This window comes from Polyodon spathula, chromosome 6 (genome assembly GCF_017654505.1).
Source record: "Polyodon spathula isolate WHYD16114869_AA chromosome 6, ASM1765450v1, whole genome shotgun sequence".
In the NCBI taxonomy this organism is placed as follows: Eukaryota; Metazoa; Chordata; class Actinopteri; order Acipenseriformes; family Polyodontidae; genus Polyodon; species Polyodon spathula.
Window position 1 is genome coordinate 68,718,505 of NC_054539.1, and position 22,491 is coordinate 68,740,995.

General features: G+C 36.6%; 1 protein-coding gene across 2 annotated transcripts in view; it reads right to left on the reverse strand.

Moving 5' to 3' along the window:
* The window catches only part of LOC121317517 (protein GREB1-like), a 39,255-nt gene extending 39,063 nt beyond the window's left edge, over nucleotides 1-192 (reverse strand). For both annotated transcript variants that reach the window (XM_041253538.1, XM_041253537.1), the window contains exon 1: nucleotides 83-192. The gene's annotated coding sequence lies outside the window, so the exon portion shown is untranslated. The remainder of the gene's footprint in view (nucleotides 1-82) is intronic.
* Nucleotides 193-22,491: the final 22,299 nt, after the last annotated feature.

Genomic DNA, 22,491 nt, shown 5'->3' on the forward strand with positions numbered 1-22,491 from the left:
CTTAATTTTAAACATCTGTATAACTAGCAACATACTGTATAAAGCAACATATTAGAAAGTAAATATCCCATCAAATACTTACAGCCTTGTAACAGGTATCTTTATGCCTTCCTATTCCTCTAGTTTGAAAGGGGCAGGTGTTGCTGAAGAGTATTTGCAAACAATTTCAAAGCACTGCAGTAACTCATTGTCTTTTTCTGAATACGGCTACACTGTTAGCAGATGTCCAATGGAGAAGCGAACAATCTGTTCCAGAAGCATTGTTTATTTAAATTACACACAGTGTGCCTCTATGCAATTGTTTATTCAATACACAATAACAAGACATGCCTGATATGTCCAAGCACATGCAATGCTAGGTCAGACTGTTCTCTCAGAGTTTACTTTGCAGAAACTGTTAACACACAGCATCATGCAATCACAGTGAGCACTGCGCAAATGTCACAGAATGACCCTGTATTAAATGTAATTGTACCTGAATGACTCATTTAAATATAGTTATCTTCAAAATAAATTCAGACACCATCCTGACATTTATAATTTGATATTTCTGGAGATAAATTAGCTACATGGAAATAGTAGCGCATGGAAATAATCATGAATTCTTTGGCAATGGTATTGATACTTACATTCCACAATGCTGGTGCTTATTAGTTTTCTTCCCATCAAATCTGGACAATGGCTACTGTAAATAACTGACCACGTTGACAGTCACCAGGTCAATTATCTGGTAATTAATAACCTTTGTGTAGGATATAACACTATTATAAAATACATTTAAATGTGTTTTATCATTTTAATGGACTGCTTATGCTGTGGTTTGCCTCAGGATTCTAAAGAACATTTTCCTGTGGATAATGAATACTCTCCTCACACCAAATCATAAGCTTAGTGTTGTGTATAAATAAATATTACCTGAAAACACTAATTAAGGCTAAAGGGAGAGTCAATTAAACCTATCTGCTGTTCATTGCTGGATCAAATTATGACTTATGTTCTATTGTTAGCAATGTAACATTTGGATACATTTTTAAACAGTTTTGAGGCCTATTGTATAATTCCAGGTCTGAAATTTAGGTTGCAAAGTGATAAAAGCCCCAGAAAATCAGTAGAAATGCACGCACAAGTAGGTTTTCATCAAGGTCTTGACATTGAGTAAAGGGACAGTATTTGAGCAAGTAAGCCAGCACTGGGTTTCCAAAAACAAATTATTTTTGATATCACAGGCCATGAATTAACAACCCCATAGTAACAAATGAGTATCAACCTAAATGTTCCATGTTTCCTGGTAACAACAAATCATGGACTTTTTTTCAATTTTTTTTAACTTCTTCACAAATAAATACTATTTGTTTGGGGTTCTAGCGGGGTCTAATATTATAATCAGCTAGCAAATAACAACTTTATTGATGGCTATAAAGCCTTTAAAAAGTCAGCCTGTTACAGGGCAGCTTTCTCCCTTTTTGGAATCGGAATCCTGTGTTTAATTTATCGATGGCACAGTTTGAAAGCCTGAGCACTGAGGAGCAGTTATTGTCTGGCATCTAGTACCGAGTCTGTAGAAAATACAGAAGAACCGCAGAAATTTTACATTTGTAAATTGTCTTTCTTTACTTTATTAATGAAATATCTTCTCTGCATTTGCTGAGGTTATGCAAGATGCATGTCAGATTTTGGGGGGCTTCTTGAAACACACACACAGTACAGTACAATAAAACACACACTGTACAGTACAATAAAACACACAATGTACAGTACGATAAAACACACTGTACAGTAGAAAAAACACATACTGTACAGTACAATAAAACACACACTGTACAGTACAATAAAACACACACTGTACAGTACAATAAAACACACACTGTGTAGTACAATAAAACATACTGTACAGTATGATAAAACACACTGTACAGCACGATAAAAGATAAGTGTTTTATCGTCTAGCACTGGATTTTGCCTTTCCGATTGAAGAATAATGACAAGATAAACAATGATGATTTACTACTGTCACTCAATTCCCTTTCATACCATTTACAAATCAGAAACTTACTTAAATCTGGTTTCGATTAGAAAAAGATATTCACTTATGCCATTTCTGCAGCTGGCTCACATACCTGTTACCCTGTGCAATTTGGATTTGAATTTCTGCTGCAGCCAGGGCTTTCCGACCCAGACATAAAACTCCCTCATCTATTATTATGAGTGGGAGTTTGAATAGTAAATCACAAGCAGTCATATAAATACAGCCAGCTACAGCTTGAAACCTGAGTTTGACCTCATAGAATGGCAGCTCTAGTTACGATGCTGCACACAAGTATTTCAATACAGTACCTTTTCTCAAGTCTGACCACACAGGTCTCTTCAGATCTTAGCCTTCATACAGACAGCAACCAAACATTTCAGACCTGTCTATATAGGGCGTGGCCATGGGCAACTGACAATCAATCATTCAATTCTCACCTGACCACATTCCACACTTTCCTATAAATCAATAAAATAATTAAACAACTGGCTGTGTAAAAGCAGCCACAAAACACATTTCTCTGTGTGCAGGGCCTCTCAGTATATATACTGTGTGTGTGTGTGTGTGTGTGTGTGTGTGTGTGTGTGTGTGTGTGTGTGTGTGTGTGTATATATATATATATATATATATATATATATATATATATATATATATATATATAGAGGCAAATATTTTGTAGACAGAGAACACAGAAAAAGTGGGGTATTTCTCATGTTGCTGTCTGTAAGAGTATAAGAATAGTTTGCCACAGTTGTAAGGAACAGTATTCTACGCAAACTAAGGTATACATTTGTGTTTGGCATAAAAAGGGTTAAAAAGAATGTGGCTTAAAGTGTATGGGGAAAAGACTACATATCCCACAAGTACTGGCGCAGACAGGAGAACTGGCAGCTGGGATAGCTAGAGGTAAATTTAAATGGAGCTGCGCTAGTCTGAGGGAGAGAACCAGAAAGTCAGTGCAGACTATACTGCATGCAGTAGATACAGAACCAAACAGGAATGTGTGAACGAAACACCAAAGCAAAGGAGAACTATTGTTGTCTTCAATTTACTATTATTTTGGCAAGTACATCTGATAAGATTTATAAAAGTTTTACCACAGATATTAAAGTTTGGACAGTAAAGTAAGCTGTCGAGTATAAGACAGCTTAATACATACGTGAATGTGTTGTGTTGAAATAACAAACGCAAAGATAATGTGCAGAGGAATATGAATGTGCAAATATCAGACAAGTGGATGTACAAATGTTTAGTACTGTTAAAAGACTGCCTTGTACCTGGATGAGTAACAGAGTGAATGTGTTGCTTTGTGCAGACGGAAAACAGTACAAGTGGTAGCACTCACTCAGATATAATGCATGAATACTGGTGAATAAGAAAGTTGCTGTCAACACCAACCACAAATAAAACATACTCTCAGAGGAGAAGCAACCCTGAGACTTACATAAGAACATTGTTTGTAGCCTGAAAAAGGAAAATAACAAAGTCAAAGGAAACACACAGACAATGCTTAAAAAGTATGTTTTATTTTTTAACTGTTTATTGAAACAACTCTGCAAGGCAAGGAATCAGCAATTCAGCAGGGCTGCAGGTTTTAAAACTCCTGTTAGGAGCTGCAACCCGAAACCAAGAAAACACTGGATTACAAATAATTAAAGGGCAGGCTGCATAATTGAAGGTAGGAGGACAAGTACCCACCTGACCTTTTCCTGCTGACCAAAAGGGGGCAGCACTGGGACATATAAGCTGGTGCACGGATAATCGACCACAGAGGGGCGCCACCGCACTCAGGCTGCATACACCAGCTCTCCACAAAAGGAGCCTACTTTCCGGCTACACGAACGCCCTCTGCTGGGGAGAATTCACCAAAACTTGGGAAAGAAAGGAAACCTGTTAAATATAAGCAAGGATACAATCACTGAACTTAAATTAACAAAAGACCATTACTTACCTTTGTGGTTATCCACAGGTCTAGCTCCCAGTAGAAAATCAGGAAGTACAGTCCCTGCTACAGTTTTGTTACTATTTGATGAACTTTTACTTTCCTGAATTACTGAGACTGAAAGCCCAACGTTAGGGCCCGGTTGTTGTGTTTTTGTTAAGATTTGCTGTTTAGTAAATATTCTCTTGTGACGTCTGTGGTCCAGCCTTCTCTGTCCTCACACGATACTTCTTCGGACATATATAAAAACAAAATACCTGACTGTGGAAAGCCATATACAGAGGGAAAAAAACAGCAACTCCCTTGGATAAATCTAGATCTGTAGTCAGTTTGTAGTTAAAAGTATCTTTATTCTTGCACATTCATGTTTCAAAAGTCAGTGAACTCAGCACAGTATTTTTAAGAGAGGTTAAAAGTGATCAGCCACTACAATTGTCACTTCACTGATCATTGACAGGGAGGCGGGCGCACTTCATTACCTAGCTCTGCTATTGGCTAAGGGAGTACACGAGCAGTGAAAATGGGGTCTTAAAAAAAAGCAAAGTGTGAAAGTATTTTGAAAAGTTAAACTAGACCACTGTGCAGTGTAATATCTATAGCACAGGTACTTCATTTCATAAATCAGTGAGTTCAATGAGTAACATGCAAGCACCCATCTGCTTTGGAAGAAAACACAGAATGTGGCAAAAAAAACAAAGAAGCATTTAATCTTTTACTGTGGACAGTGGTCGGTGATGTGATGGGTCTTGGACTAGTTTTTGTTTTTGTTTTTCGACGTTTCGACGGTCAATCGACACTCTGAGGAAGATGTGCTTGTATGTCGAAACGTCACGTTTGCTCTCTGATAGGGTTGCCAGCTGTCCAGGAATTTTTACCGTGTACAGTCTGAACCCCTGAGCAGACAATGAAAACTCACTGGTCATTGCCATTTGGGCATTTCCATTTCCGTTGAGCCAGTCCACTGTGCAAACTTTTTTTTTTCTTATTTCTTATTTATTTTATTTTTTATTATCAGTCTGTTAAGTTAGAGAACAACACTAAAATGTATTTTGCATTATTTTGCCATTCGCTGTTTAGCGGGATCCAACATCAACATTTCTGTAGGTTCTATAGACACTGTCATCACAAATATATTGCAAATGTCATGGACTTTCTTATGTTATGTTCTTATGATATTATATTATCAGGAATCTACATTGAATGAACTTTAATCTAATTTGTCTAGCTTTGTCTAGAGATAACGATCAACCTAACACCTTGAATGCACCAGGCACTCAGGAAACAAAAGGCTAATCAAACTTGTCTCTGTGATTTAATTAACCCATCTAGTGAGAGAGAGGTGGTTTAGCATAGGAGTCTGAAAAGAGAGAAAAATAGCTTAAAAGATTTAAGACAAATTTCACATCATATTGATTTAATACCACTGAGTACAAGATGCAAGCGTTTTTATTCTTAAATTGCCTAACAAGTATAGAATAACCCAAGTAATAAACCCCTAAGAGAATTAAACTGTTTGCAATGTCTAACCAAAATCGCAACCAGACATGTTTGGTGTCTAAAGAAATGTAATTTCTTGTGGTAAAAATAACGGGAATTCAGAATAAAATCTGAATTATTTAGCAAAAGTTCTGCACGTTTTAAAAAGTTTCCCCTTTCCAGATTATGATAATAAACTAACTCAGACAGAGGAAGGGGGGAGCAATCAATCAAGATTGCAAGCCCATTCGCTACAAAATAGCCAATCGGAGCATGCAGCGGGAAATTCAAATAATCTCTTTGTTTGCAAAGTATAAAACCTCCTGCTTTAGCTTGAGCTCCTTGCCGCCCCAGACCTGTAATAGTCCCCTCTGCTATCCGCTCAGACTCTAAGAAACTACAAGACTGCACCTGGAGCCCTCAGCTCCCAGTATTTATCCATCAAGGTTGGGAGCCCTGACACTCGGAGAAACACAAGGTAATGGAACGCTGAAAGTGACTGCTTTTCAGGCTAGGTAACATTACTCTTAAATATCTATTCAGGTATTGTGTGACCCCTTGTTGTGTCAGTATGTACTAGTATTTCTTTGGTAAATTGTTGTTTTAAACCTTAGTTCTCATTGTAATGCTTTTAATGTGACATTAATTGTGTAACTGTTTTGTGTGATTTTCAAACTTATTTTGGTTGCATGCTTAATAAATACCATCTTTCTAAGAAGAGATTCCCAGTATTGAATCATTTGCTCATGTTGAACAAACACAATTTACGAACTTTGAACAGTCTGGAATGTGATTTATTTTCGGCTTGTTGTAATGTGTAAATCCGCTATCGTTTTCAGAGAGCGATATTAAAAATGGGTTTGTACATCGCTTTTATTGGAGGTCCCACCGAGATCTTGACTATCGAAGGTATCTCTTTATCCCCTACAGTTTTTGGAGGTCCTTTAATGTATTGCTCTTAAGAATATATTAACTGCCTACAATAGTACCCACATTTCTTTTTTGTAATGTGTATGCATCATACAAAGAGTTTATTCCATACAAATTATGAATTTCAAATATGTTAAAAAAAATGTAAAAAATAGAAAAACAAAACAGTAAAATATTCTTTCCAACACAGGGGTAGGTGTACCAAGATGGGCCAGCCTCAGCACAAACATACCGCAATTTGCGTTTTCTGTACGACAATACCGCAAAATGCACATTTTGTCGTATGTACTAAGAAAAGTATGTTCATAAAGAGTATATACTAATTTAAATATTATTTGTGTCATCTTAACGAGAGTTGTGTGACATTTTTTCAAATAAAATAGCAGCAATTTTATAAAAATTATATTAATAGCTAGTTGAGACACCTTTAGCAATAATAACCTCTTTTATACAATTAGGATATTTGTCAATGAGTTTTTGGCATGATTCTTTAGTGATTTTTGACCATTCTTTAACCCAAAATTGTTCCAGTTCATTCAAATTCCGAGGACTTCTCTTGTGCACAGCCTTCTTCAACTCATACCAAAGATTCTCAGATTTAGATCGGGACTTTGACTAGGCCATTCCACAACCTTGATTTAATTCCTCTTTAACCATTCTGAAGTAGATTTTGATGTGTGCTTTGGATCGTTGTTGTGTTGGAACGTCCAGATACACTTTAAACCAAATTTTGTAGCAGAGGGTTTCAGATGATTGGCCAACATCTTTTGGTATGCTATGGAATCCATTCATTTCATGTATTGGAACTAAATGCCCATGCCATTAGAGGAACAACAGCCCCAAAGAAGGATATTACCACCTCCATGTTTGACAGTAAATATGGTGTTCTTTTCTTTGCATGCATCACCAGATTTTCTCCAAATGTAACAACTATCACCGTGACCAAATAGCTTGATTTTTGTTTCACCACTCCACAAAACCTTTGACCAGAACTCCATCATATCCATCATTCAAATGCTGTTTTTCAAACTTCAAGCAATTGTCCTTGTGACGTTTTCCTAAGGCTATCCTTGGCCTGCAATCATTGAGGCCTTCACCATGCAATACTGGATCTATGATTGAAATGGAAACCACAGTCCCACTTGCGAACAATTCACTCAGAATATCTTTGGCAGCCAATCTCGGATTGCTATTAACAAGGGGCCCCACAACAAGGGGCGTTACAAGGGGCCCCACCTCCATGTCTCTAACAGGAAGTCTCAGAATCTGTCAGTCTTCATTGGTTTAAAATGTTGTGGTGTATATATTCACCCCCCCCCCTGCAATTCTCCTGGTCCTGCGACCAATCAGCATCAGGGGGCAGGTCAATGCTTTGTGCATGTCATTGCCCCCGTAGCATTCATTCTGCAGAACCAATGAGGCGTTTTGTTCAGTTCACATTTTTCAATTTAGGTTGTGAGTGAATTAATTCTGAGGTATGAAGCGTTGTAGTGTCGCAAGAAAGTATTTGAGGGGCAATCAAAAGTGCCAGAATAAAGAAAGAGAGCAGATACTTAAAAGCAAGTTGCCGAAAATAACAACTCTATTCAGGCCTGCTACCTGTGATTCGGAATCAGCATCGTCATCATCACAGCCAGAGCCAAAGTTACACCTCAACCAACCGTCGTGCTCCAGTCAAAACACAGACAACCCTGATGATATGCCACTAGCGACTAACGATGAGGCAAATATTGCAAATAATGAAACTCTGATTGAAAACAAACAAGACAAACTGGAAGCTGAAACTAGCAATTTTTGTCCAGATGACCTGTTCCCAACTGATAGATCAAATTATCCAGTAAATATCAATGATGCAAATGTAAAAAAGTTCATTATTAAAAACAGGTCTTGCAAGCCCAAAGAACCATTCCCTCAAGATAACTAAGACAGATGCTTTTCAAGTGAATATTATTACAGTGTGACTAAGAATGGAGATAAGGTTCCCAGGCTGTGTTATTCTTCAAAACTAGACAGTGTATACTGTGAACTGTGTTGGCTGTTTAGAGATCGCAAACATGCTTCTCACCAACAAGCGTGGGCAGCTGGAATAAAAGATTGGTAGGGAATTTCACGAAAAATTAAAGAACATGAAATGGCAAGTTCACATTTAGCAGCCTGTGTTATTTACAACACATGGAGAAATAACGAGACTATCGACCTGGAATTAGAAGCTGAATACAGAGACCAGGTAAACTGTTGGACACAATTTTACAGAGTCATTGACGTTACTCTTACATTGGCTACTTCCAATCTAGCTTTCCGAGGACACCGAGAAAGGTTAGGAGAGAAAAACAGTGGACACTTTGTCAGTCATAGAACTCTTAAGTAAATATGACCCAGTTTTAAAACAGTTAATTGAAAAAGACACCAAAGAAAAATATCTTAGCCCGTGAATACAAAACGAGCTGGTTAATTTGCTGTAAAAAAAAAAAATAGTTCCTGACATAAAAGAGGCTCAATTGTATTCTGTTATGGACACAACACAAGATATAAAAAAGGAAGACCAACTTAGCCAAGTTTTTCAATATGTGACGGTATCCCATGATGTTAATGAAATTCCAATCAAAGTAAAAATCAATAACAGCTTTTTGGGTTTCTATAACATTATAGATCAAAGTGCTCAGGGGCTAGAGACCAAAATAGTGAAAATGATCGAAGACAAAGCCTTGTCAGGACAGTGGTACGACGGAGTGAGCACAATGAATGGAATTTACTCTGGTGTCCAGAAAGGAATACTTGAAAAAAGTCAATGCTGTCTAAGTGCACTGTGCTGCTTGTAATTAAAATTTAGTACTGAATGATGCTTGCATAAACATTTCTGAAATTAGGGAATTTCATGACATTGTGCAGCAACTATACTGATTTTTTAGTCAAAGCCTCAAACAGTGGGAGCTCCTTACTAAAGTAACATCTTCTGCAAACCCGACACTGAAAAAACTGTCCCACACGCTGGGCATCCAGGCACGATGCTCTCCTTGTTCTACACTTCCACTTTGTTGATGTTATGAAAGCACTAAGTACAATCATTCTACAGTCTAAAAAGACAGATGAGCGCTCAAAAGCAACTGGACTGAAAAAATGCATGGAGACCTTCAAGTTCGTGCTCATGGTTATGCTCCAGTCCAAAGTACTAGAGTCTGTAAACAACTGTATCAAAACTGCTTCAGTCTAAGGACATGGGCCTTTTTCTAGCAGCTAAATAGTTAAATAGTGCAGCCAAGACTTTTACAAGCTTTAGGAAGCAGTTTGGAGAAACTAAAGCTTTCGCATCTTCACTTGCAAGTAGTTGGGGAATTGAACAAAAGTTTACCGAAAAACGATTACGACGTACAAAAAAAAAACATTTTTATGAACTCTATGAAGGCCAAAGATTATCTAACCCTGAGGAACATTTTAAGGTAGCTGTGTTATACACCAACATTGACATTATTGTTACTCAGTTGAAAACCTGTTTCTGTGGAATGAACACTATAGTGCAGCAGTTTCATTTTATGTGTCCTTCTGAACTTCTTAGTGCTAATGACAATGCACTATTTAAATCAACCGAGTCCCTGGCATCTCAGTAGGAAGGGGATTTATCACCAGACTTTCCTACACAGCTACTGTCATTCAGAACAGCATTGAAAGACGAAATATAACAAATTGCAGGTGGTACAATTAAAGATCTAACTGAGCTTTCATTTTTGAAACATAACGCTATATTGCCTAGTGTTTTTGGATGTTGCAACAGCACAGAAACTCTTTTTCACTATACTATACCAGTTACTGTGGCGAGTGCAGAAAGGTCCTTTTCAAAACTGAAATTGATCAAAAACTACCTTAGACGTTCAATGACCCAGGAGAGACTGGACTGTCAACCTTGAGCACAGAGAGTGAACGAGCAAGGCGATTAGATGTGAAAGCCTTAATAAAGGAGTTTACGCAAAAAAATGTGAGACAACAATCTCGCTTTTAGTTAAAATAAGTGATGATGCCCGTTTGAAAAAAAAAGAAAGAAAAAGAAGCACCGTTCCCCAGTCTTACAGCAGCAAGCAGACACTGATTCTCCAGCTCTTCAGGGGTCAGACAGGACAGACAGGCCCAGTTCATCCTGTGCCTAACCCTTTCATACTGTAGCGTACAGAGGGGAAAGCAGCAGGGCTGGTAGGTGACGTAATCACATACAAAGACATAAGCCCGATACAGACTCCTTGCAAGGAAGCCGGCTCTTTTGTACAGCGGTATCGGCGCTATGCTTTAGTGCGAGAGGTCCCAGGTTTGCGCCCACCCTTCGCCTATGCGTGGATTGCCTCACCCTGTGTGAGGCGTCTGCCTGCGTTAACCGAGATCACTACATTGGTGTCAGAAGTGGATGCAGGTACCCCGGCACGCACTCGCCGGACTGTAGCCTGGTGAGCAAGTCCAGGGCGGATTTGAGGCTGGCAGTGGAGAGTGTAGCGTGCTCAGGGGAAGGCAGCAGCAGGGCTGGTAGGTGAGGTAATCACATACAAAGACATAAGCCTGATGTATGCTCTTGACTTTTTCAGAATTAGGTTCTGCATTATCATATTGAAATTTGTAACCCCTTGTAAACAATACTAGCATAGCAATAAAGGGTATGAATACTTTTGAATTACCATTTATTGAGTTTTGCAAAACAAAACAATGCTGAAATAAATAAGGGTAGACATCTGTTTCTTGTGACTTGTTTTCCTCATCCACAAAAGCAAAATTTTGCTACAAAAGATTATTTTATAAAATTCTTTGTTTTCTAGAAATTTCGGGAAATTAAAAAGGTCCACTTGGGGAATGTAAACCACTCGTTTAATCTTCTTTAACGTGGGTTGTTCTTAGAAACAATCGAAGGTTTACGCTTCACTTCCGCCAGTAATTGCAACATTCCAAAGGGTTGCTAAAAAAAAAAAAAACCTGCCGCTCTACAGTGAATTCGTTAAACTAAGCAACACTAGCTATTGTATAATGAAAATGAAGTGTCAATAGCAACCGAACCTAACATAACAGGCTACTTGTGTTTGTTTATTTATTTATTTATTTGCTTGTGTATAACTAAAAGTTTCAGTGTAACCCTAAAAAAAAAACAACTGTGCTTACACACTAGTATACTAATAAATTCCAGTGACAATTGCAAAAATTAGAAATACACTATGTGTGTATTTTATTTAAAGACACTGGTTCTTAGCAGCTACAAAATATATTTAAAACTACACACTACAGGTTATTTGGTAATAATACTGATTCCATGAACATTAGGCTGAACATCACAAGCGTTGGGTACACCGTACGTTTTTCTATTATGTGCCAAGGAAATTACTTTAAAGACTAGCAAAATACAATCATTGACAAACGGCACATAAACAATAAATACGTTAGGAGATGAAAAAAAAAAAAAAACTATACATACATTATTGTGGTCTACATTGATTTTTACTCGTTAGCTTTACTTCTACTAACTATGTATATCGTTCTGGCACAAGAGCCAGGGGGATACTTTGCACTACTTGATACCAAACTGGGATTTAATCGATTGAATGAACTGCTGTGTAAAAAATAGCATCTTACCTCGGCATCAATTGGTTCTAACCTGGTTGCACGGAAATCTCCAGTGGTTTAGAACGTGTATTATTTAAAATGTCTTTGAGATGCACCACTGTGGTGTTATCTGTACGGTCTGGTGTACTGAGAGAAGTAAGCAAGCAGTGTCTTCAGCTTTCGCCTGCAGATACCCCTCCCCTTGCTGGAAACAGTATTACCCTCATGAATCAAACCTGATGACAGACCACTGTCATGAAGGTAGGGGCTGTTAAATATACAGTAACAACATAAAATTACCATGAATGTGTATCTTTTTAATAAAAAAAATACATATATAATTTCATCAGTGCACATATATAACAATCTCACAGTGGCCAGTATATACTGTACAATGTAAATGCATAGTAACGTGTAGTAAAACCTGGTAAAGCATGCTAAAAGACAGAGCAAGTATGGAAGTACACTTAATATAAAAAAAGGAAGAAAACATTTTAAATACATGCATTTAGTCATTAGCCACTAATTAATACGACAAAGACCAAAATACACAATTTCTGGTAGTTTAACAAACAGTCTCTATAAATATAACAAAAGCACTTATGCACTTTCAATTAGTTGTTGAAGACAAATGTTTGGCTCTTTACATTAAAAGTTTGTAAAAATGTAACAGAACAAATTAAAACATATTAATTGATTGAAAACCATTACAAGCTGCATTATGAACTCAATAGCCAGGAAAAAAAAAAAAAAGATATATAACTTTATTTAATAAATACATGTAATAAGTATCAAAATTTTGTGTTAGTTGTTCACTTAGGGTCCCTTTTATCTAATATTAGATCTTGGTTGAGGATCTGATAACATTTAGTGTCAAAAATATTCAAAAATGCAGAAAATCAGGCAGGGGCAAATACTTTTTCACGATATATATATATATATATATATATATATATATATATATATATATATATATATATATATATATATATATTGTTCAAGTTCATATCTGTTCAAAACAAAGGAGTTCGATTCATGTTAGAGAAAAACACTTAGCACAATGCAACAACAAAAAAAAATGGCTGCAGAACAGTATTATAATCTGAAGAATTCTTCAACAAAATTCTCTGCTACAATGAGTCTAAAATATAACTTTTCCCCCAAAACGGACCATGGTATGTTTGGAGAAAAAGGGGAATGCCTTCAATGAAGAAAACATTGTACCTACTGTTAAACAGGGAGGTGGTTCCATCATGCTATGGGGGTGTTTTCTCAGTTTGGGGACTGGAGACATTCATGTGATTGAACATTGAATGAATGCAGCCATACATCAAAACATTCTATAAAATTCAATGATACCATCTGCTTCTAGGCTGAACAAATATTGAAATTGCGTAAGTGCTTTTTTTTTTGTATAAACGTTGTTTAACTATCAGAAATTGTGTATTTTTGTCTTTGTCTTATTAATGAGTGTCTAATGTTCACTAAATGTTTGTCTTTAACATGTTTTCTTGAATTATATTATGTTAAGTGTAGGGTTCCAATATATTAACAGTTACTAGTAATATCACAAAATACAGTTTATGTGATTTATAATAAGTATTGATCAGCTGATACCCCTTGGACTGGACTTTTTGTTCTCTTGTGCCGAGATGTATTTCCCACAACAAACAATACATGCTATCTACATCCACTGAGCACACGCTCTATACATAGAATGTTCTGTCTGAGCCGTGTGGCGCCCTCTTCTGGTCATCCTGGTGACATCCTGGTGCCCATTATGAACTTAGTAGAAACATCAGATGAGATAAGGAAATGCTGCGAATGAACTGAGCCATATCCTATACAGTGTTGGAGTAGTTTACAATCCTAAATATTATTTAAGTTCCGTGAGATTGAGGACTTACTATGAAAACCCACACACTAGACATAAGGAAAGTTTATTGAATACAGAAATGTCAAAAGTCAGAAATTCATTTTAAACGTGTATTATGCAGCAACGATAATTAATAGCATCAAACTTTCAATCTAAATATACTTGTTTACAGATAGCGGGCCCTGTATTCAAAAATAATCATTTGTGTGCCTAAATGTCTAAATGTGCACCTAAAAATATGTATAAGTGTGCAGTTAAACGGCAATATATTCAAAACATGACAGTGCTTAACTGGGCGTTTGCTCCACTTTGCCTCCGTATAAAAGCAGGTTCACTCTGGAAAGCACGCCATTGTTTGCCTTATTGACACAGTGGAGGGTTGCCTGCAAGCACGGTCAACAAAAGCCATTCTCAAACACATAAAAGTATGGTTGTTTTTGTTTGTTTTTTTTTTTTTTTTTGCTTTGTTTACCCTTTATATTAACTTTTTTCAACTATTTAAAACTTTTTTTTTAAAAGGTAATTTCAGTTTACGCATACATGCTGTGTTTGGACTGTTTGAGCTGATGAGAGTGAAAGGATCTGATTGAAAAGTATGTTAAGGCATGTCTGCTGAAAAATGTCCCTGCTTGTTGTAACTTCATGAGACAGTATTTGAAAATGTGCATTGGGGGTACAAGGCAGAGGGTGATGTGAGTCTTTTCCCCCATCCAGTATTCATCCACTCACAGCTCTGTCCATGCACCGCAATACTAATCTTTGTTACCCCTGCTATTACCCTCCTCTGTGTCTCTGAGCAGAGGCTGCACATTGTGGCAAATGATGTGGTGATTTTGTTATGGGGACCCATGTCCACTTAACACTAGGCTGAGAACTCCAAACTCAAACTAACTGTAGGTAGATAGCAGAGGTGAAAGGCTGGTGCGATAACTGTGGGTAGATAGCAGATAAACAAATTAGGAACAAGTTAGTGTTGTAGATTTTAAATAAAACTATGTGGAGAGAGACTTTCATACATTGTTAAGAGTATATGTAAATGTTAGGAACAATTTAATAGAAAGTATTCTAAAAATGCAAAGTTTCATAGTATACTGTACATGTTGAAGACCTGTTATGTTATAAATGGATAGGAAGTCCTAGTACATAGTACAATCAAACAATTGTGTGTTTTATATATATATATATATATATATATATATATAGATAGATAGATAGATAGATAGATAGATAGATAGATAGATATGTAATAAGTCTGTTATGATTGTCATCAACTGCAGGATCACGTGGAGGAGTTTCTCACGTTCTGGCTTCACAGGATCTGTCAAACCTTGGCACCACTGCACACAGTTTCACAAATTTCATGTTAAGGAAGTTTTGTAAGTCATATGTTACACCACATACAATTCCATTTTATAATAACATTTTAGGAAATGTCTATTATAGAGTAACCTTCAGGAGACTTTTGTAAATTGAATTATGTATTTCAATTAACCTTTTTAACTCAAAGTGCTTTTTTTCTACCTGTCACAGGCAAATCTGAAAGTAGAAAGAGCTTGAAAATCAAGTGTACATGTTGAACCATATATCCAATAGCCACGAAACCACTGACTGGAAACAGTTTTCTAGCAAAACAGCCACTCAGCTGAATTTGTGAATTTGTGAACATTTCAACGTTAGTTACCATGGGAACTTGAGTCCAACCTTTCTCTTTAAAAAAAAAAAGGTTTTGAGGTGGAGAAAAGTAACTGCAGGTATTGAACTGAAAGAGCTTACATTCATTATTTTAACAGGTCCCATGATATATACTGTAGCCATATGTGTGTGTGTGCAGCACTGAAAAGAAAATGCCTAATAAAACAGCAGAAAAAATCATCCATTACATTTAAAAAGTAGAAAAGGCGATGTATAGGTAAGAAATATAAAGTAAGGACTTTAAAGTTGTGTGATTTTTCAAATGTTCTTTAAAAATAGCCCTAAAGAATCCAGTGATGCACATTAGATACAGCTGGGGGAAAAAAAATCAACAAAAATCAATTAAACTGTATAAACTGTATATCTCCTAGTATAAATACCAGGGCTGAAATTATGTTGGTACTCACTGGTGCTCAGTCTCGGAACATTTTATCTGCTTGCACACAGGTTAATACATGGGGGTATTTCTGAACTTTCTGAACTGCATTTTATTTATTTCTAAACTGGTTGCTTACCTTAATTCCTAAATGGGTATGGGAATTGCTGGGGCCCTTTAATTCTTACCTTGTAAGTTGAAAATATCAGCTCTCAACATGTCATAAATAAAACAAAAAAGCAAACAAAAAAAGTTATCTCTTGTTTTACTGACTGTGAAGCTACACCGAGGCTTGCATTATTTATCACCTCCTACTGATGTAAGCGTATTTGTCCCATTGAGCGACATAGTGGGTTTAACGGCTGAGGAAGCTTGTGGACCAATAGCTATATAACTTCTTTGTGGGAATGTTAAAATAGTATTCTGATTCCTGATCATGTAGGGTATACACCATGTAATATTTTGGATGAATAAATAAACAATATATTGGTGTAACTATTAAAATGCTTGTGGGGTCCTCTCTCTCACCTGGATCAATATGTCATGGATTTCTCCGGAGCCAAATGTTCCTGGGACATTCCCACTTCAAAACAATACACACAGCATCTTAAACATACTCATACAGCTGACTGTGTTCATCCTGGCAATGTTATACATGAAGAAATGCATTCCAGTGACCAATACTAAATATATACAGAAAGAAATTGGAATTTTAAACATACAACATAGTAATGGGTGATAAACGCCTTAAGTATCCAGTGTCACCAGCAGAGGTCTCTGCATGCATTCTTCTTGCTTTGGACAGTACAGTCTCTGTGTACTTTATAGTAAGGTGTTATTATTATTTGTTTACTCAGCAGACACCTCTATCCAAGGCGACTTACAATGTTTCTGAGTGGGTCTGGGATATGTTGTTCCACTGTTGACAATTGATCATTTTTCTCTAAAGCTGTCTTGCATTGAGCTTGTCTACAGACTCTGATCGGCAGGGACTGAATTACTTTCCTCATTCCATTCAGATCATGTGACAATGTGACAATGTGACCTTCCCACTCTACCAGCCCATTTCAACTCTGCCAGTAGGTGGGGCCAGAACGTTGAAAGGTCAAATTGTCACATGGTTTGAATGGAATAATCAAAGGCCCAAGTATTTGGGATTCTTTCATCAAGCTAAATGTAAACCAAAGTGAGGTAAAGGAAGATTATAATAACACATTATCATAACTCAATGTTTGCAATAGAATAGAGGTAGCACGCCTGTGGCTATGTTTACAACAAAAATAGATATACAACACTGTGATTGTGGCGCTACTATTCCTGGCAAAATTCACTTGAGTCTGGCCTTTTTTATTATCGTCTTCTTGTAATTTGAGTTTTGTAAGACATTCCACTGCATCCAGAGTAGCTACATGGAGTCCACTTGTTCTACCAGATTCTGTGTGTATTGGGCCTGATGGTTTGCACCTCGCCGCATTCGTAGCTTGGTGACATGAGTTATTATGACATGGGTTTACAACAGATATCTAAGTGCCACACCACAGTGTCATTTCATGGTAGTTAAGAGGGGTAAAGCAAATATTTCTGATGCCACTCATTATAAGAAACGTATTATGAATTAAACATGCACTGCATTAAAGTGGGTGTTTAGAACAACTTTGTAAGATGTTAGAATGATATTACAATAATGTTCTTCTTGTGACCACCTGGGTTTACAACAGGTGTAACTGTATCTAGACATCCAGGGTAATTATTTAATAGATATGTAAATGGCAAACAAACATTAGAATTATCAGCACCTTGGTCTTCTCACTGATATCAAGTTGTAAAATAGTTTCATTACAGCAGTTGCAAAAACATTTTTTAAAAAAAGCTCTTCAGTAGAGTACAATCTGCCTAATCTGAACCAGTTGGACCAGTCCTTATAACAGTTAAGTATGGTAATTTTAAAGTTTTTCCATGGTTATACTATGAATTTACCATAGTCTGCCATATTTTTAAATATGCTTTACCACACCTCCCTGGGCTTTATAATGCTTTTACTATGCTTTACTACACTTTGCTATGCTTTTATAATAGGAACATTTCATCAAGGGAGATCCTGTTCAGATTTCATTATGATAGTTTGGTGGTTAATTCAGACTAGCATTCTTCACATTAGCGAGAGTCTACTGTATTGTACTGTATTACAAGGACAGACACAAAGTTAAGGTTCAGAACAGTTGGATTTAAAAGTATGTACTGTATTACAGTCCACGTGAAAATATAGTACTGTACCATCAAAACCAATACAGTACATCTAAATGGAAGCCTACTTAAAACACAGTCCTTTCAGCTATGTATTTTTGGCATTGTATCTTTGTTGTGTTCCCTGAAGAAACGGACAAGGGTTTGAACAGGCCAAAATGAAACAATCAGCTATGCATCACACTTGTTTACCTGCACTGAAGTCAAAATGTTATAGGGTTGGATATGTGAGTGCTGACTGTGTTAATTTACAGTACACAATATAGGTATAAAAAAAAATCCCCTATGATAATTCAAATTCATCCCACAACACAAGAAAAGGCAACATTTTATTGCAAATGTGTGGGAGCACTATGGAGGATAATGAACTGTGGTGCATTTAAACCTAGAGACTATTGGAGTAAGAACATAGTAAATCCTTGACTGCATAACAAATAGCAGTAAATACCATGTGATGACTGCATGTATTAATTGTTGATATGATACATAGCAGTATATTGTGAAGCAGGGTGATGTTGAGATACCATTATTTATAGAGAATCTTCTACTACCACTGTCTGCATTGAGCTTTATAACCAACCTGGGTTATTCCGTTCATCATTGTGATTTATACACATTGTCTATCCTTGGCAAAACCCCAAAGTATAATGTGCTAATTACCTGTGGTAGTACCTATAATCTTAGATCTCAGACTGTTTTCTATCTCCATGGTCTTGGGATATAAACTTTAGAAAGAACTGAAACTTACTGTCTTGAGACCTTTAAAGGAGTTCAAACAGAAACTTGACATTCATGTAGCCCAGACGTGTTTTTGTTTTGGCTGGTGCTCCTAAATTGTTTCTTGTAATTTGATGAACTTGTTTGTATTTTTCAAGGTCTCATATGCTGCCTTCCAACAATCATTTGGAAAATATTATATCACACAGCTACTGAGGGTGCTGTCCCAATGTTTATTGAAGGCTAAGCAATATATTGAATATAAAATATACAGTATATTGTTTTTAGAACAAATATTGAGCAAATGACACTGAAGTAAAAGACACGCCACAGTCTATGTTTGGGCTACAGAAATTCGATTGAGATTCTAAAATCAGTACTATAGTTGATTTGAATATATGAGGTCCATCAAATTATCCAGAGGCTCATGTGCTTTTGTGATGGAAACCAAGCAAGGTGCAGTTTACCCCTCCTTCATTGCTCATATCCCTCATGTAAATCTGATAACCTAGCCTGACGTTTTGTGTCAACACTATGCAGCCACTGTGCAGGACAGCAGCTGCTGCAGATCAAGACCTGCAAAGCAGGTGCAAGCCGTTGAGATCTAATGCTATAGATATCACAGATTGTTTTTCCGGTGTAGACCCAAGCTTGCTGCTGTGGTAAAACAGAATACAGCTCTCTTATCTCTGTGAACTAGAAAAAATGGTTGGTTAACAACAAATACTAAACATAAAAAACAACAAAAAAACCTTGTTATTCCCAAATACAGTGTCATGCACTCCTGTTAGGCAACTCAATGCATTATATGACTCGAAGTTTTAATCAGTCCTGAATTCTGGAATCAGTTATCGCTTGGCATTTGAAATGCAGCTTCACTGGGTACATTTAAATATTTGATTAATAATTAACTAATCATTGATGAAAGAAAAAACAAACGTGTGTGAAAATCTACTTTGTTCCCTGGGTCTCTCTTGAAAACAAGCTGGGTGTGTCATCTTAATAAGGTTTTCCTGGTGTGTGTGTGTGTGTGTGTGTGTATATGTATCTATATAGATATAATATAATATATATATAGATATATATATTTATAGTACTATAGATATATTTATATTATATATATAATATATATATATATATAGATATAATAATCTAAAAATTAATTCACTTATTTATCTGCCGAAGATATTTTAATAAACATTTAATGTTTTCTGTATTACATTATACTACTTATATTATCTGCACCCAATTGATAAACCTCAGTTGCCATTGTTTTTCTGAATTAAAGTTCTCAGCATTTTTCATTGATAAAGCATACTAGGTTGGATTTTCTACTTCCCCTTGTTAAGTCCAGCTGCTGAGCAAGCAGTACCCCTGTCAGCTCTTCACAAACTGAAAAGTCTTGGACTTTTGTTGGATTCCACCCTTAGGTTCCAGCCTCATGCCTCAGCTGTAGTCTGTTTATTACCATCTTCAGAACATCGCTCAGGTCTGTTCGTATCTTGCTGAATCTGATGCTGAAATTTTAATTAATGTTTCATCCCATTTTGGACTATTGTATGCCCTCCTGGCTGGACTGCCCTGTAAGCTTATCAATCGCTTGCAGCACGTACAGCATGCAGCAGCATGCATTCTGACAGGAAAAAAAAAAAAAAAAAAAAAAAACTCTGAACACATTACACCAGTTCTTGCCCAGTTACATTGGCTTCCAGTAAAATATACAGTTATCTTCAAAATATTGTTAATGACATTTAGGATGGTTTCTGGAAATGGCCCTGCTTACATTAAGTTGAGATCAGCAGGTGCTGGACTTCTGGTGTCTCAGTGGTTAAGTGTAGTTCTCTTGGTCTTTAGTCATTATGCACCCGCGTTGTGAAATACTCTCCCTTTTGAAATTTGTAATGTTGATTCATTAATTACATTTAAATATAAACTTAAAATGCATTTTTACACAAAGGCCTATTGCAATAATAACCTTTTAATGATTACGATATTTTTCAATGAACTTTTGGTATGATTCTTTAGTGATTTTTGACCATTCTTCAACGCAAAATTGTTCCAGTTCATTCAGTTCCGGAAGACTTCTCTTGTGCACAGCCTTCTTCAACTCATACCGAAGACTCTCAATCGGATTTAGATCGGGACTTTGACTTTGCCATTGATGAACCTTGATTTTATTCTTCTTTAACCATTCTAAAGTAGATTTTGATGTGTGCTTTGGATCGTGGTTGCGTTTGAATGTCTAGCTGCGCTTTAACCAAGTTTTGTAGCAGAGGGTTTCAGATGATTGGCCAATATCTTTTGGTATGCTATTGAATCCATTTTACCATGTATTGGAACTAAATTTCCTGTGCAATTGGAGGAAAAACAGCCCCATAGAAGGATGTTACCACCTTAATGCTTGACAGTAGGCATGGTGTTCTTGTCTTTGTACACCTCACCAGGCTTTATCCAAACGTGACCAAATAGATCGATTTTTGTTTCATCACTCCACAAAACCTTTGATCAAAACTAGTACCCATCATTCAAATTCTGTTTTGCAAACTTTAAGCAACTGTCCTTGTGACGTTTTCCTAAGAGTGGCTTTTTTCTTGGCCTGCGACCATTGAGACCTTCACCATGCAATACTGGACCTGTGGTTGAAATGGAAACCCCAGTCCCACTTGCAGCCAGTTCACTTTGAATATCTTTGGCAGTCAATCTTGGATTGTTATTAACCTTCCTCACAATTCTTCTACTTGTTCTTGGTGAAAGAACCTTCTTTCTTCCAGATCGAGGGAGTGTTGTGACATTACCATGAGTCTTGTACTTCTTGATAATAGAAACAATAGTTGAAATTGAGATGCTCAAATGCTTGGAAATCTTCTTGTATCCTTCTCCAGCTTCATGACACTACACAATGTTTTGCCTAAGGTCCTGAGATAGCTCTTTACTTTTTCCCATATTGACTTATTAGTAATGACAGCAGTCATCCTATGCCTAACCCTTTTATACTCTCTATTAGAATGTTCACTTACAATCCAGCATTTTCTAGAATTAGGTTATGCATTATCATAATGACATTTCTATCACCTTGTAGACAATACTATACAGCATCAAAGGGTATGAACACTTTTTGAATTTGCATTTTTTGAGTTTTGCAAAAAAACATTGCTGAAATAAACTAAAGATTTTCCGTAAAATTATTTGTTTTCTAAAAATTATACATTTCCATTTGGGATATGTAAACTTTTGACTACAGCTGTATCTTCACAGATATTATCAGTTGCTTTAAAAGCAAAACAATTTTAATACAGTACCAAGTTCCATTACAATTCGATAAGTGGTTCAACAGATATATGCAAAAATGAAAATGTGACACTATCCCCAGATAATAATAACACATGTGGTGATCAAGAATACAGGAAACCGCAGGTTATAGATAAAATACTAGATGCGGCATCTGACTCATCAAGCCTATCAGAATAGATAGATGTACGGTGTTACTGCCTGTTCGGGGCAACACTTCTAGAGTTGGCTTGCGGTCCTTCTTAATTTTAGAATAGAACTTCACGTCATACGCTGTGCAGGCGGATCCATTTCAAGCGCTATTAGTGGGAAGCACAGGCTAAATATACATAGGGACAGCAGAATCAGAAAGCCAG